This window comes from Gambusia affinis, linkage group LG01 (genome assembly GCF_019740435.1).
Source record: "Gambusia affinis linkage group LG01, SWU_Gaff_1.0, whole genome shotgun sequence".
Lineage (NCBI taxonomy): Eukaryota > Metazoa > Chordata > Actinopteri > Cyprinodontiformes > Poeciliidae > Gambusia > Gambusia affinis.
The window spans coordinates 9,050,648-9,068,541 of record NC_057868.1 but is presented as its reverse complement, the minus strand read 5'-3'; the positions used below and the strand labels follow the sequence as shown (position 1 = coordinate 9,068,541).

General features: G+C 38.7%; 1 protein-coding gene across 2 annotated transcripts in view; it reads right to left on the bottom strand.

The window, feature by feature from the left end:
* casz1 (castor zinc finger 1) overlaps positions 1-17,894 on the bottom strand; it is a 217,920-nt gene that overhangs the window by 167,773 nt on the left and 32,253 nt on the right. For both annotated transcript variants that reach the window (XM_044123105.1, XM_044123114.1), the window contains exon 3: positions 9,545-9,622. The gene's annotated coding sequence lies outside the window, so the exon portion shown is untranslated. The remainder of the gene's footprint in view (positions 1-9,544; positions 9,623-17,894) is intronic.

The following is a 17,894-nucleotide window of genomic DNA, read 5'->3' as shown; positions in this document are numbered from 1 at the left end:
GAATTAAACCAGAAACCTAAATTTCTTCTCTGGCATTTAGCTCACCCATTTGTGCCGAATTGCCTTTTTTCACATATTTTATCAAGCATGTTATATCCAAAGTGCGACTCTACACCCAAATTTTAGAGTATGAAAACAATCTTATTGTGCAACCATGGCACAAACCATAATTGATGGGTGTTGATGTTTAATACCATAGCCTGCCAATAGAAAAAATATATACTCCCATGAGAAAAATGTCAAACTTCTCTCACAGCGCATGCCTTAAATTCAAAGAGATCGTATTTATGTCAATTCCATTGAAAAGACAATCAACAGAGCTATAAAAAGATAATTAAATTAGACATTTATTTAGCTTTGACTTGTGACACCATCATTGAAAAACATAAATATGTTTATGGTGAGTCTCTTACCACTATCAGTGGGTAGTGAAATTAATCAGAAATACCTTCCAACTAATCCACCCACACTATAATTACAGTGTGGCTTTGAATAACTCCCCATTTGGTGGAAACAAACCCAGTTTTTAACACAAACCAGCCTGCCTTATTTCACAGAAGTAGCAAAAATACGATTGGTCCCCACTGCCAGAGTCAGCCATTTGCGCCTGGAAAATGACGACTTTTAAAAGGACAAGACATCATTGAGAGAATAAGTAGTCTTTCCACTACTCTTTGTGCAACCCTCACCCCTTGGAAGTAATTCCAGTGCCTTCACACAGAAGTGAAAGTGCTAAGGAGTAGGAGGGGCGGGGGTTTAATGGCTCAGTAATGTCTCAGCCCAAGACTGGTAGTTCTCCTATGTCTGTACAAGCAGAAGCAGCATAACGCTGACCAATTTGGGGATTGCGGAGCAACTTAAAGAGGAGATCCGGTGCAAATATCTTCGCAGAGCATCCATTCGCACGGAATGGATGCTCGACCAACACGATCGGATGAATTCTATCAAAATACCACATGTCAGCTTGTGACACTGAAACTGGAGACGGTCAAATGACATTTATTTAAGTGGCACATCTTCCACCATGGATAGATGTGGGAAGGAAAAGGTCAATAAAAACAAGTCAGGGACTGCAGTATCAAGCTGTAAAGGATGCCTCTGTCATCTGTCCTCATTTGTCTTTCTCCTTCCTTCCCTTCCTGTTCCTCTTCTCACCTTTCAGCTTCCAGTCACTCAGAAAGTGCTTAAAGTTTGACAAACACAGCAGGGTTGCTTAGGAATAGAGACGAGCAGAGAGGTTGGCTGGTGACATTATTCGGCTGGTGACTGGCCTAGAAATTAAAAAATTTTCTATTTTCAATCAGTGACCTCGCCGTATGTAAGTGCAAACAGGCGGTGCTGTCAGCAACACTCTTTAATGTGGATGTTGTTACTGAGAAAGGAAGCCATAAAGTTTCTTATTTTGAGCAGCGGCGCTTAAAAAGGAAGTCAGACGCTGAACAAAAACACATTGTATATTTTAAAGAAGCTTGGCTGCTTCTGATTCAAGGAGGATGGCTAAACATATTACAGCAACATCCCTTCGTTTTGTCATTCTAAACTTTCTACTTTTGCCTGAAACATTCTGGATTTACAAATGTTGGCATTTGGTATAGACCCCAATTTCTATTGAATATACAAAGAAATAGCGTTGCCCCTCCCCCACCCGTGTCTGAAAACAGTTGTTTGACAGGAGATTTATGCTATTCTGTAACTGACAACTAACACAAATTTAGCTGCTTGCAAATATTTCAGGATGCACAACATCTATTTTTTTTACTTTAACTACGTGCTGACACCTACATCTGATAGATGTAGATGTGTGAAAGCACCATAAATAAGTTTTAGCAGGTTGCACTAACAGCACCACTGTTGGTACAGAGCGGAAGTTGTTAGAGAGGTAGAAAAAAAAATTCTAAACGAGTAATGTTAGTATCACTGAGACTTAAAATTGAAATCATAAGGAAGCACAAAAGGCCTTGAAAGCTATATAAAAAGGAAACTATAATTTAGACTTAGACATGTTCATGGTACGCAGTTTTAAAGCATTACAGCCCTGCTTAACAGCAAATATTTCTCACAAACGTAGTGTAGCATCGCCTGTCCCCAGAATTAAGCTGATTTCTGGCATCATAAAATATTAACATTTTTAAGTAACGTTTTCAATCTTAAGATTTTCCATCACATCCTTCCTATGCTATTCTTTTAAGGTCCCATTCTTCCCCATTATAGTGGAGCAGAGTAATGTAGCACTGCCCCATCCGCCGCTTGGATCAGCTGAAAGAAGATTACTGCATTTTTTTTATGCCTTACAAGATGGACAAAATGGGCTGTTGGATTTTGTTTCTGGTTAAATAAATGTTATTTTCCTTAAATTGTATCACCTTTGTTTTAAAGCTTTGTGTAAATATTTTGTAGTATTTATCCTTAACACTGTCAAAGCCTATGACTCACATATACTACTAATCAACCAACAATGAATGACAGACTACAGCAGAAAAACAAAAAAGAAATGTTTTTGAAGCTGTTGGTATCAGCAGCCAAAATATCACAAGACATAAAATTGAAAATCTGTCATAAAACTCAGACTGGTACATCCTTACACCTGGGATCTTTACATTTGTCATCTGAAGCATATGAAGACGACGACTGCAGACATGGCACACCCTACCGTCACTCTGTATTAGAAGTATCCCATCGGTGGCATATTACTAGAAAATGGTACTCAAACACTTCAAATCTGGATCAATAAGCTGAGTAAAATCTCTTTCACATGTGGTAAGATTCTGCTAAATGTCACATAGCCCAGTCAGTTAAAAAAAAAAACAAAAAAAACAGGCAAGACCTTCTCGACAAGTTTAAATAAACCCTGCAGGATAATGCTGGCTCTCCTGGGGGAACCAAAAGCTGATGGCTTTGAAACAGGAGGGAGGGTATTTTCAGCGGGGCTGCCCAGCATGAGAGATCCTGCATGTCTCGCAGCTGAGCTTGTTTTATTGAAAGGTTGTTTGAAAGGCCCTGAACCCAAGACATCAGTGGTCATGTTTGTTTGGCTTAAAGAGGGGCTTTCACCGAGAAGAGCAGTGCGGGTTGTCAGGAGTAAATGAAGAGAAAATGAGGTGGGTTAGCGCTCGTGGTAACTTGGAAATGTACGCTGTTAAAATTAATAAAATGGTCTCAATACAGCTTCAATTACAACCTGCTACAAATGCGAAGCGCGCGAGCCGAGCTTAGCCGCTCTGTGCAAATAAGTGCCAAAACCAGTGCTGTTATCAGGTAATGGAGTGAGTGGAAGAGAGAGGGCCTTTTGTGAACTTGACACTCCCATTAAGCCCATACTGGAAAGTGCAGTATTTGATCAGGAGATGGGACTTGAGCAAAAATGAACTGAAACCAGATCCCACATGACTTATTTTCCTGTTGGCTCGCAGCTTTGGGTGTCACTCAGACTTAATAAAGCTTTCAGATTTTCATTTTATCACAGAAAATAGACTGGGCAAAAATAAAATCACCCGGTTTTGCCCTAATGGATCAAAGTAATGGCGGGGTGAAACTGACACAACACATTTTGTCCATAGTAATACCATCAAAATGAAAGCATATTCACTTCTGGACTTTTCCAGGAATCAATTCAAACTGAATATTGGCCTTTTCCACTGACTTTATTTCATAACGATTCCAACAAATACAGCACTCTGGCAATAGACTGTCACCTCAGGTGATACCAACACAGCTATTTCACCCTATAGAGTTACAGGCTTCTCTTACCCACACTGAACCTCCTCCGCCAACCAATAACTCTTATTTTATTTCCGCACTTTATACATTAGGGGTACATTACACCCATTCCATCAGATAGGATAAGTCCACTTTTACACCCAGGTGTTACATTCCAAGGTTAGGTCATTTGGATGGCTGTGACCTTTGATGGCTCCATCTTCAATGAAAATTATCCGGCGATCTCCACTCTGACACGCACACAGATGCCCTTGTGCTGAACACTCCCACTCCCTATGAGGATAAGAGCAATTCACTGGGAGGACATTATGGAAATATTAATTTGGGAATTATGTATTATAATTAGAATGTGTGGCCACATTTCGCCATCCTAACTGTGGCGGAGGTTCGCGAAGATAAGCCCGAGAAGCTGAAGTGCAATGTTTTCCTGCAACTCTCAGTGATTTCTCAAGTTCTAGTCTTCTGTAGAGAATACTTTGCTTTTAAGAAGTAATTAAGAAACATATACAGCAGAAATAAAGCTCCAAATCTCAGTCCCACGTGCTCCGGTATCTGATTAATAACTCTGGGGAGGACAGATGTTAAATTGTGTATGCCCATCAGCGCTACGACTTTCTGAAGATTTATCAGGCATGTAAATCATGAATAAAATATTTCCTTGTTGTGGGAAAATTTTACATCTGTTTGGGGTATCATTCACTTCCAAATGCAAGAAAGAGTACAGATCTGACCTACAAAGGCTTGCTTTCGATAGAAATTAAAAAACTATTTCTTTTTAATTACGGTACAGTGTTGTGGGAAATATCTGTTTTAGATATTCCTAAAGAAAAGACGAGTAGATACAAACAACAGTTTTAAAATGATCAATTTATCTTTATCATAGGGAAAAAAACTGTCCAAATCAACCTGGTTCTGTTTGAAAAAGTAATCCCCCCTAAACCTAATAACTAACTGTTCCAACCTTGGTAGCAACATGTGCCGTCAAGCATCCTGGCCACACTCAGGTCAGATCACTGCCAGAACAGCAGAATAAAAATATCATATAAATAGAACCTGTCTGACAGCAGGAAGTAGGTTTAAAAAAAATCTCCAAGAGCAGCACAAAATCAAATCAAATTAAAAAACAGATAGGAAATAACCTCTTTATCAGTCTGGAAAGATTTACAAAAGACTTCCTGACGTTATGAGACTCCAGTAATCCACAGCGATGAACCTTCCCAGCAGGTCCCAGGCTACCAAGCTCCCTTCTAGGCCGCATCCAACACTCATCCAGAAGGTCCCAAAGGAACCCAGTGCAAAATCTAAAAATGTGCAGGCCTCATTGCCTTAGTTAAGGCTCAGGGTTCATGATTTCATGAAGAAGGCCCGTCTCAAGGTAAACCTTTGTTTAATCATTCATACTGTTTGGAAAAAGTGAGTCCAGTTGGATCTGAGGTAAAACTAACAGCAGTTCAGAAATGATGATTGTAGTAATAGGTAAACATGGTGATGAGATGTCCTTGGGCTTCTTAAGTATCTGAACAATAGGCCAATAATCCAAACCCCACCAGCATGTTTTCCTCACAATGGCTAAAAAGAAAAGGAAGATTTTGAAGAGGCCGAAAGTTCAATCTGATTGAAATGCTGTGGCATTATTTACAAAAGGCTGATCATGCTTGAAAACCCTTGAATGTGGCTGGAATAAAACAATTCAGCAAAGAGGAGTGGACCAAAGTTCCTCCACAATGATGTAAAAGACTCCTTGCCTGAGTTAGCAACTGCATGATGGCAGGTTTTAAAGCAACCAGATCACTTTTTTCCCCTTTTTTAAATGAAATCACTTCAAAACTCCCTTTTATATTTACTCAGACTGTCTTTGATATTTAAATCTATAACATTTAATTGGCGAAGAAAAAAAGCAAAAGCAGAAGAAATCTGTAAGGGGCAAATACTTTTTCACTGCTCCTGAATGTGCTGATTGACTATAAAATAATAAAATTTTTCAGTCTTGTAAAGACAAGATAAACCACAGCCCATGCACACAAAGCTCATGCTTGCTTCTATTTTATTCCAATGTGTGCATAAATAAGTGAGAATAAACAGCCCAGAGAGTGTGACGGTGTCAGAGGGATCATGAACAAGGCGGCGGCGGCAGTGCTGGAGGTTGAGCCACGAGCCACCAGGACTGTAAGCGTCTCCAATCGCCCCTGGCCACCATCACGTTGCCATGCTCCGGAACAGACAGGCCTGCTCGCACAACAGATGGAACTAATGATGCGAAACAAAAGAGATCATTTCACCGTGGTCCTCCAGGAAGCCAGAAAGCAGGGCTTGGAAGTTTGAATGATGGGATCAGGGGACTTGCACGAGGGTGTATTTGGATAGCCTTTTTTTTTTTTCTTTTTTTTTTTTCCCTTTTCGGGAGGTGCTCTGATGAATAGGAAAAAAGGCCTTTGATGTAAGTCAAAATACATCCTGATTAATAGGATGATAATGAAAATAATAGAAAAATAAGCCAACTGCTGAAAACGCAGCAGATACATTTATGTGGTGGGTGTTGTTGGAATGTGTTTTATTCTAACACATTTAATCACTTAATTGGGTGTATTAATGAACAAATGCTATAAACAAACTCTTTTCAATTTACTAAGCAAACAAAATAATAACATTTTTATGCGTTTGAATAAAGAATGTCCCAAGCTGATTTCAGATATGTAGGAGTTTCCATCAATGCTCCGTACAAATGATCAATCCAGAGAGTTACAGTCAAAATGTAATTCCCAATACATTTTATTGGGTCGTGATTAGAAGAGCGGCACCAACAATGAGATGTATGTGGCCCACGCAGTTTTAAACAATCACGTGGCTCGCACAGCTGCATAAAGAGTTCATAGACATTTTTGCTCCTTAAATCTGGATTTCCATCTTGTAATCTAAGGCTTTTTTACTCTTTAGTTTAATGCTCACAGTAATTAAGCTGCAGCAGCTTCCTGTCTGTCTGTGTCACAAGACCTGTTCTGTCACTCACGTATACACAAACGGTTTAAGACAAGGAGCTGTGTTAAGAAGATCAAGGTCTCTAAAGCAGAACAACTTTTTATGTCTTAAAGAAAAGACCCAAAGCAAAACAGAGAGCAAATATGGTAACTTTAGCCTATCACCAAAGCATGCTGCACAAAATAAAAATGACTGAGACAGACTTATTGGTTTATTTTATTTATTTATTTTTTTTTTGCATTACATATAGAAAAAAGTTGGATTCAGCTCTGCTTTTTTAATTCACATTGTAAATCATGTTTTATTTGCGATAAATATCCACATTTTGTGGGTTATTTTAATCAAATTTTGTATTTGATGCAGGGAATTTAATAATAGTTAAAATAATAGTTTCCTGTTAATTTTTCTGAAAATCTTGCTCCATAGTAACTCAATAGCTATGCTATTTTTTTACACTGTAGATTCTGGACAAAAGTTGCTAACAAACCACTGTGTCTTGAATAAACAAAAACAAATCAAATTTGAACTGAGGACATTTGCATATCCTGAGGGACAGGATTAGATTTAGAGGTCATCTTCTATGAGCCTTTCCTCAGCATAGGACGATGTAATGTTTCTGTCAAGTACTTCCTATATGAGCCTGGTCTGCTTTCCAAGTCGAAGAGTTTAGAGAGGGAGCGCTCGGCTTTTTTTAAATGCAATGTGTCAAACAGGAGTTCAAACACCTTGGGATGGGATTTAACCAGGACGTAGAAAAGAGGAGCCCGACGCATTCCCATCCACACACGAAGGGGATCACTGGGAAAAAAGTTCAGCTCTGACACTGACACAAACAGCGGAGCAAGCCCTGTATTAGAGTCAGGTTAGCAAAGATAACACTATCAGCTGGATCCCCACGGGTACAGAATGCAGGGCCTTGCTGGCAAATAAAGCTACAGTGTCTTGACTCCTTCGCACATTAGCTCTGATTACAATGACCTTCATTATATCAGCTACCCTTATTACAACACGTGGAAGACGTCTCTCCCCTGGGCGAAGCATAGTGGGTGGGTGGGGGGGTAGAGTACCAGAAAATGGTGATATTCACTTGTCATCTCTCTACCATCTTTACAGACAATTTTTGTCTGTTCTGTTTTGAATTTGTCTCTGAGCATCAATTCCTTCCTCGCTTCCTCTATCTGGATTGTGTTGGATTGTGTCCCTTCCTCTATCCGGCAGAGAGAGGAAGGGACTTTGACTAGGCCATATTTTTAACTGTCTTTTGTGGGCTGTGTGGACCTGACGGGGTTCCTTGAAATGCATAAAGAGAGCACAAAAACGCCACAAAGAAACTCTATACAATCAAGGAATGTATAGGAACTATTTTCATAACAGAGCAACAGTGTACAGTAATAAACATTAAGAACATCTAATATCTCCAAGCTAAACCCTAAATATATAGAAAATATCATACAGCAAATAGATTTTCTTAAAATTAACTGGTATCTTGGATTTTACCTCACTAAATTAGCACAACTCTTGAAAGAGTCCTAATCATTCATCACATTTTTTTATGAACCTAATTTTTAAATAACAGTCTTGACTCTATAAGCATTTGCTCCTCCACATCCAATACGTGAAGCCAAGTCCTGTTTAATATGTAACATTGTTAACCTCAATTTCCTGCCTCGTCTGCCCCTTCCACAGGCCGCATTGTCAGCTTAAGCAGGCTCTTGGCAAACGCCGACGCTGCAGTGGTGACTCTCATTCAGCCTGACCACCCTGCAGACGAGGGGCTTCTCTCCCACAGCCCAGCTCATCTCTTCTTCGGGCCCCCGCTGTGCGTCCCCAGCCCTCCCCGTTTTGCTGGCAGGTGACTCAGGATAACAGATGTTGGCCTGAGAGAGACCAACGCTTCATTGCTTTCACTTAGCGCTGCCAACACACCCAACGTGAGATGAGACGACCTGCGGGGGGTTCAGAGGACCATCCCGTCAGCCCCAGGAAGGAAGCCATGTTTTTTTTGTGTGTGTGTGTGCGAGTGTGTGTGTGTCTGTTCACCAGGGAAGGGGAAGTATGGACTGTTTTGTCTTGGATTACAGGCAAATGAAGAGATTCTTAAAATCACAAGATGCTCCTCAATGAGGAAGTCAAACACACAAACATCTCAGGGACTCTGGATTTCGAGATGTGTCAGACACTGAGCCATTTAATCACATATTTTGTCAAAGTAGGATTTCTGCAGAGGAGCGGAGGATACAAGAAGCGATATAACCAAGAGTGTACTTAGCAGAACCAGAGTTTAAGCCATGTTGATCCCCTATGACAGCATGTTCTAAAAAAATGGCAAATAAAATTGTAACTTAATTATAGATTTATAATGAGCCACTGCACCACTGCCAAAAACAAGTCCCATACCAAGCCAAACAGGCACCTGCTGAATGCTCCCTGCTCATGGGTTTTTATAGCTTAATTAATCTATGCCTTGGGGTATCATGACTTGTACGTGCTGCTTGTGTGCATGTTTGAGACAATTAAGTTGCTCCAAGATACAGAGGTGCAACTTCAACATGGAGCAGAGACACTGACGCACCGCACATGGCATAACACATTTTGTGTTCTGTGAAAGTCGCATCAATTACCCTATAATTTGCTTAAGGCTGAAGAAAACAAGGGAATAAATGGCAAATGTGTGAAATGCTCTTTTTACATGACTGAAGCAAGAACTGCGAATGCTGATCAGATGGAAATGGAAATGCCTTTTCGCTTTAAAATGTGTTTTCTAAACTTAGCTGCCACTTTGTTGCATCTGGTAGTCAGTTTTCTCGTAAATATGAGTGAAATGGCAAATTGATTTAGGTTTAAAACTCACCTTCCTATTGTAAAATCTGCACTGAAGATGGTTCTGCTGCACAATCCGTCTGATGCTCACTCTACTGCCATCTGATTCCTGTAGATAAACATAAAACAGCTGTTTACTGTCACTTGCCGTTTCTTTGAAAAGACAGATTTAAAGAATTTCACAAGATATTTCCAAAGATTGGTTGTGCTGTAAAGGGTAACAATCTGCAAAGCAGACACAAGCGAAGATTCAAACGAAGCCCGAACTGCACCATCAGAATAATGCAGACAGGTATTTGTGGTAAACATGAACAAGACATATTACAGCTTCTGAGAAAGTCTTTATTTCTTGTTCTGTTTCAAAATGAATAATAAAATGATCTTGTACATTTTCTTAGTGCCACTAAAATCTCAGTGACTTGCAGGCCATTTGCAAGTTGCAACTTTCGAAATCCCTTTCATAAACCTTTGCTGTTGTCGCCTTTGCATTTAAAGGTTTTTCAAATTTCTGCAAATAGTTTGTTTACTTATACACTGAAGACTAGGCATGGAACAGCATGGGATTCACAGGGTGTGACCATTTTGAGTAAAAACACTCCCTTTTCAAGGTTTTTGACCAAACAAATTGTAAACAAACTTGTAGAACATGATCTATGTGATTTAAACAGAAAAGCAACATTTCCCACTGCTGTAAAAATAATTTATTGTTCATCACACATTTATTTGTTGATATTTCTAATTTGGTGCATAGACGTAAGCAAAACAAAACTGCCATTTGAATTTATTAGTGGTTTTTTACTTTTCTGCTCTAAGTAGAGTGACAAAGTGTATGCAATATTAGTTAAGCCTGCATTTGTAATAAATGTGAGCTGGAGAGGTAAGCTGTCGAGAAACTGAATCTCTTGTAGATGTTTTGCTTCTTCTAGAAAGCTGACTGGAAGTGCACAGCAACATTCATGCACACCTCAAGCATTTGGCCTACTAAAAAGCATGCTGGTTAGAGGTCTGTTGGCTAAAACAATCCAACGCAGAAATCCGATTGGTACCTCGACTAAGAAGACTCTGACCTCTGCAGATAAGATATTGACCACCAGTAAGAAACATGTCCAAACTATCCCTTCAGAGATCAGAGCAGAATTTTTCAGCTTTGTGTAGCTACGGCCATTCAAATCTGATTAGTAGTTTTCTACAACCATCATAACCACGACTACATCTCGTACACATGCCTTCATTCTTGTTGTAGGACATTAAAAGAAGTTAGAAACAAAGAAACAAAAAAATATCCTCTGCACCCATAATCACGCCGTGGTACGCTGCTACCACTTCTCTCGTCTAAAAACCAAACGAGTATTTTGTTTGTTTGCTAAACAGCCCAGATGAACGTAGTTCTGATTTATTGATGCGAGATCCGGCTGAAATAATTGGTCACTAAAATAAATTAGGACAAAAGTATGAAAATCTCTTGAACTCTAATTACCAGTTTGAATGAGTCTGATAACGATAGAGAAAAAGGTATTAGATGCAATAATTATTACTATTGCTAATTACATTTCCAATTATGTCACTAATGAGAACAGCTTAATTATCTGCTCACTGGATAAATAAGAGTTGTGCTCCCAACCAGTTGTGATGTAGCTACGATATGAAGGGCAAGCCTTCTGACCAAAAACATACAAGAAAAACATGTAAACCACCACAGTTGCATATTTTGATATGATATGAACAAATTACTCAATAATCTGTTTTAGAACATCTTTTTTTTCCCCCTTTGCATCTAATCTGTGGTCAACTTCCTGTTATCCAGCAAAAGCATCCCAGACCAGAAGAGCTAAGAGCATATGGGAACTCATTTTATTAAACCATACCTTGTGGTTACAATCTCAATAGTGACCATCTCTCTCAAGCTGCTTAATTATTAAGGATTATTTTGTGCCTTCTCAAAATTAAAGTACTTAATGTAAGAAAATGTTATTGTCCAGGAAGAGAGCGAGACACTCGTCCATCAGCAGAAAAGCTGCGGAGAGAAAAAATGTGTGCATTTTTCCTCTCCGAAGACATACAAACTTCAAACATTACGCCAGGCCCCGGAGTTGGACTAAATAATAATCAAAAGCATCTGTGTCACGTAAGCATGGTAGGGATTGTTGCTTTTGCTGTTTGCTCTATTTCCCTCTGTTGAGGCAACAGTACCATCAATACACCTAAATGATTTTAACGAAGTCCCATTCAGCTCATGTCTAAAACAGTTCAGTATTTGTGAATTCGCCTATTTGCGGGGTTTTTTTTCTGATGAATGTAATCATTTGTGGAACATTTGCCTGTTTTTTGTGTTTGTTTTTTTAAATATCCTAGAAAAAATACTGCATGGGAAGCCAAAGTACCTAAGCGCAATGCTACTTGACACACTACTGGCTGGCGTTTGCAAAAACGACCAATCCAGGAGCGTAATTCATCTTTCTTGGCGCTGATTAACTGTACTCCCCAAAGCAGAAATACGAAGGACTGTAAATATTAGCTTCCACGATAGTGGCAGGACAGTTTGCAATGTACATACTAATGCATGTCAAGGTATATTTGGTGTTTGAATTATTAAAATAGAGTCTAGTGGCTTCAATGTATGTCTCAAGTATTTATGGATTTTGCTATTTGCGAGCTGTTGTGGTCCATAACAACCGTGAATACTGGGACTCCACTGCATTGTGTAGTTGCACAATTTAATGTAACCTTTGAACAGAAGTAATTGAGAAATAACCAGGTAAAAAATTTTTGAACAGTATGTGTGTTTGTTTGGTTCTGACTGTATAGAACTATTGACAGAAATTCAGATAATTTTTTATTGTCACTTTTATTAACATTTTTGAAAATGTCACCCAAATTCCACACCATGTATTCAGTTCCTTCCTTTATTAATTACAATGTACATTGCATTTGTTCCGTTCATAAAATCCCAATAATAGGCATTGAGGTTTGTTGCTGTAGTGTGACTAAATGTAAAATGGAGCCTTGGTGAAAACTCAGGCTGGGAGACGACACACAGCTGATCCACATCACCCTGCCATCGCCGCAGTCAATCGTCGTCCACGGATCCCTTCATAAGGACAAGCTACCTTGGATCTTCCTGCTCATCAGCCGAGCTTTGACCCGCCTCCTCCCCATCTCCACCTTCATCCTGACGATCACCTTTCCGGCTCTCTCTGAGTTCCTTCACCTCAAGGCTCCGCTCTGCCACCAGTATTCGGACCCGGGGGGAAGACTATCCTGAGCTTCGCCGGAATCGATCACCTGCCCTTGGTGATCCTCAGCTCACTAGTCTTCTGCCGGGTTCGAGCGCCAAAGAATTGTATCATTAAACCTTCTAACTGCTATTTTTCTCTGTGTGAATCTATCCAGATTGAATTAGTTGAAAGGGTGTAAATAGTTTTGCAAGACACTGTTTTGCTGTAATGCATTTAAAAAAAGTGTCAAAGTGCTGTTGAAATTTCTCACATTCCTTGACGGGCGTAGCGCTGACTTTGACTGAGCGGAAGTGTTGCACACAACGGTGTCTGGTTGCCAAGTTAAGGAACAATGGATTAGCGACATATCTTCAATACGGCTGCTGCCTAATCCGACCATCTGAGCTAAGCTGTACCAGGTGAGGCAACAGTCTGAGACACCTCTGGAACAAACAGGGATCTCCTCCTAAACGCCCACAGGACGGTTGCTTCCAGCCTTTGAGGAACTTCCTTGCCTTTTGCAGATGTAGCAGGCTTAGGAAATATCTGTTTTTGTGCTCTGTGCTGAACAACATTTGGATCATTCCAAATGATCAAAGCATAATTTAGCTTTACCAGCTAAATTATACTTTACCAGCTAAATTATACTTTACCAGCAGTAGCAAAGGTAGACCACAACAAAAATCATATAAATGGTCTCATTTGTGCAAAATAAAACCATTTTGCACAAATGGTCTCAATAAACATATAAATTACATTTCTACTTATCTCCCTTAATGGAGTTTTTAAGTTGAGAATTTGAACATCTGCTTCAATATTATATGTTGTTTTTTTTCAGCATATTAAAGAGAGGAATAATGTGTACTTGTGTATGTGTCACGGCCAAGGAATGTTGCCAACTTTAGTTTCAAAGTCTCTCCCCTCTCACCTCACTTAGTGCAAGAGGAGGAGCAAAAACAAACAAAACCAATGAGAAACATTCATTGTGCTGCTGCTTTTTCCCCCCCTCTCTCTAATGTCTGTGGCATTATGTAAAAACAGGTTTTGATACGTTACGGCACGACTGTTTTTCAATACATTTTTCACACATGACCTCATAATTTGAGGGAAAAAAAATATGCACACACCCATTTAACAGGTACTTATTGTAAAGAGACAAACAGCACCAAAAAAAGGTGGGTATTTCACACGCATCTACTTTCCACCACGAACAGATATTTTCCTGGAATGATACAAAGCATCAATATGTTCTTTGGGGGCGGGGGGGAAGAGATGCACACTTCTTACTATTTCTAAAATAAACAGTATTAAAGCTGGATCTAAATATTTATTAAGTCTGCAAAAGCATTTGCAGACTTACATAACATTACATGAGATTAATCCATTAATTTTGTGAACCGTATAGTGATGAAGGGGAATCAATATTTCCAAATTTCCAGTTGATTTGATTGCCCTTGTGTGTTAATATGCCCAAAAAATTTACATTAAATATATTTCCTGCTGTGTTCTGAAAGCAGCGCTCAGACAGAAACGCAGTGCTCCAAAAGAACACAGCAATACCACAAAAACAACCCAGAGCCAAGCCACTAGTGAAAACCATGTCAGAACATGTGAATGAGGGAAGGTTCTGAAAAAGTGCATATTTTGATTTTAGTGATAAAACAGCAATCAGAGGAGCTGAGAGGTATTAACTGTTCAGTGACTGCAGAGATACTGGGAACCCGTTCGGTTCGATCAAGCTCACTAGAAGGGACAGTTTCAATATCCTCACTTTCACAAAACCACAAAAGTTAAGAGGACAGATTGGGATACACAGCATCTACAGTCAGTGGTTTTAACAGTGCACCTGCTTATTGCCGCTTTATTTCCAAGGCGGTGCAGAGGATACTAATGTCATCAGTAATTCAACTACACATGATTTTGTTAAAGAAGGTTCTAAGCATTTTTTTTTTCAAGCTTCTCTGGTGCATGACAAAAAGAAAAAATGAACCTGAATGGTGAGATTTTCTGAGGTTATGTTACCATTGGTTGCCTTTGGGCATAAGAACGAGATAAATTTACTGGAAAAATTATACACACTCCTTTGTCACGCAATGTGACGGGAGCAAAAAGTCACTCGAGTTCATTCTTATGTTTCCATAAAAGTAATGCAAGCAAGTCCAGCATCATTTCTTGTACTGTTTAGCTTTCTGCTTTTCTGTGTTGGGAAAATGAATCTATAGCATCTTGCATGAGGATATGTGATTAAGCGATGATACTAAGCATCCCCTAACCATCAGTACAATAAAATACTTGTCATAATTCAAGATCTTGCTTTAAATCATGCTTCTTTGAAATTATATTTTCCTTCCTGACAAAGCCCCAGCTGCACTATGCAGTACTGTACTGTTTATTGAATAATGTGGGATTCTGATAGAAAAACAAAGCAAATAGTGTCTCGATTAGCTCTGCTGCATCTTGTTGCGGTTTCACTGTGACAACGATCTGCTCTGTTGACTTTAGGCCATTCACACAATTCTGCTAAAATGTTGAAACGAAAGTATCAGCAGTTAAGCTTTATGCTCTTAATGACCCCATTCCACAAATTTAGTACTGAAATGGAAAAATAAATCAAGTTTTAAATGGGAAAGAATACAGCTAATCCACCAGCAAGGCTTTTTGTTTATGCAACGACACTCCCAAGCACGTGTGCACATATTTTCCTATTTAAAATCAGCAAAGTTATTTTAACATGTTGCTGACAGTTGAGTGTTGTCTGCCTCCATTTTATATGAGAGCAGCTAAAGCAAGTTTATGATTGTTTCCTTTTCCAGCATCTAAATTATTACAGCTCTTAACGTACATTACAGTAAGTCATTCCCCTGCTTGTTATGTGAACATATATGAACTTCAAGGATAAAAGTGAATGCATATCTGAGCTGAATTAAAATGAAAATAAATATAGGTAACACCTTAAAAGGAAATGTCCCAATAATAGTAAAATCAATCTCCCTGTGGATAGTTACTGGTTTTTGAATAAGGCTTTTCTGCAACAATTTTAAAATATTTAATACTTTTGATCAAACCCGTCTATTACAACTTGCACGTTTGTGTTAGAAGTTTTACCAATGATTAAAAAACAATGGAAGTATTCAGAGGTGGGTTTTCTAATGCCTCAAATATAAGAGGGAATGTTTCTTTATTTGTTATAAGGAGCCAGTTTAGTTTGGTGGCATTTCAGATTAACTCAGTTTCTGCAACTGTGAGTCAAAGCAGAAGCTAAACATAATGCCATGAGTTGAAAACTTAAAAAACAGTACTTTCAATATGTTTATCAAAAATTGTTAACTGTCTTTGTTTTTGTGCACATCTTCAGCAGCAGTCCAAGAAGTAGATAAGAAATCCATGTTAGTTGCGGAGACCCACAGCTCAGGTGCAAGAATGTATAAAAAATATATATAGATATATATCTTTGGTTATCCAAGATGGAACTTTACAGGCTACATGCAAATTGCTTTGTGGCAGAAAAACTACACTGTACATCTGGCAGCATCATGCTAGGGGGATGCTTTTCTTCAGCATGGACCGTGAAAATGTGCAGTTTTGTTGGAAGATAAATGGAGCAAAATACAAGACAAACCTGGAAGAAAACCAGTTTTGGGGAGGCTCAAAACTTGAGGCTCATGAGCTTTCCAACACAACAACTCTAAACATACTACCAACTGAAACAATGGACTATATCACTGAATGTTCATGTGCAAGCAAGGCCAAGTCAATGTACAAAGTTGACTTTAAAATCTACTGCAATTCATCAGTGAATTGATGGAAAGATGCCTGGAGCTACATACAGAACAATCCATGAGACAAACCTAAGTACACTTTAAAATCTACTGCAATTCGCCACGCAGTCGATGGAAAGATGCCTGGAGCTAACCAGCCCTAAGTAAAACCAACATAATATTTTAAATAAGAATTTACTGTTTTTGTTTTCAGACCATAATTTGAGTAAGCAGTGCAACCTCTCCCACTTTTAGATTTAGTTTAACATCTTCCAGCTCCATTTTGTCGCTTTTTGTAACTGCAGGGTGAGTTAATATCAAATCATCTGGGATGTGTGACTGATAGGAACCGAGCAGGGCAGGTCATTTGTTGTGCAGTGCTCTAAGTTTGTTACAGTCTTATGAACTTCTGCACTTTACTTTGTTTCTATCCTCAACAAGGTAAGTTACCGACTCCTCTATTTAGACCATAAGAAGATCAATACATTATTTGGTATTGTGCTCCATCATGTTGGCCTAACACATAAAATCCAAATAAAATACATTGAAGTATGTGTTTCTAACATGCCAGAATATGAAAAGGTTTATAGAGAGTGAATATTTTGGCGATATGTACTGCATGTGTGTCTTTTTGATCCATATATATATATATATATATATATATATATATATATATATATATATATATATATATATATATATATATATATATATATGATTAATTGCAGAAGAAATAGTAAACAGTTAAGAAACTCCATCAGCTGGTGTACAGCCAATCAACTGATGGAGCTCCAATTGGTAAGGCTGTTGACTCTTTGCAATTTAAAGAGATTGTTTGAGCCCAGGCATGTGTACCAAGAATGGACGTGTTGATTATGTATGCCAGGAGCGGTTCCGACTTTTATTGGAAAATTTACACCCATCCAGTGATTTATATAAATCAGCAGTGCCCACAAAGCAGTAAAACTCTAATTGTTTCTTCCATTTTCAAAGTCTCGCATCCATTAAGGATGCAGTGAGTAATAAAAGGGACTTTTAATCAATCCTCTCTTGTTGATGAGCTGATGTGTGAATGGGTTAGCCTACCTGACAGTGCCACCCATATGTTGATTTCTTTTTCTAACCGTCAACAAAGACAGAGGGAGCTAATGTCATTGTAGTGTAGGTTAATGCCTTTACTGCACAGCTCATTTGGAGCACAATAAAAAAAGGAGAAAATTTTTTCCTCAGTTGCGTCCGTTTCCTTCTTTGACTGTTTTGAAAGTAGCTCAAAAATACTCCATGATTCTGATGTTTAACAACATTAAAATGAATTATAAGAAAGAACTTTATTTCATGTCTTCAAAGCAACAAGCTGAAATCATTTTTTATTTATTTTTTTTTTATTTTTAATGCGAGTAAAGCATCC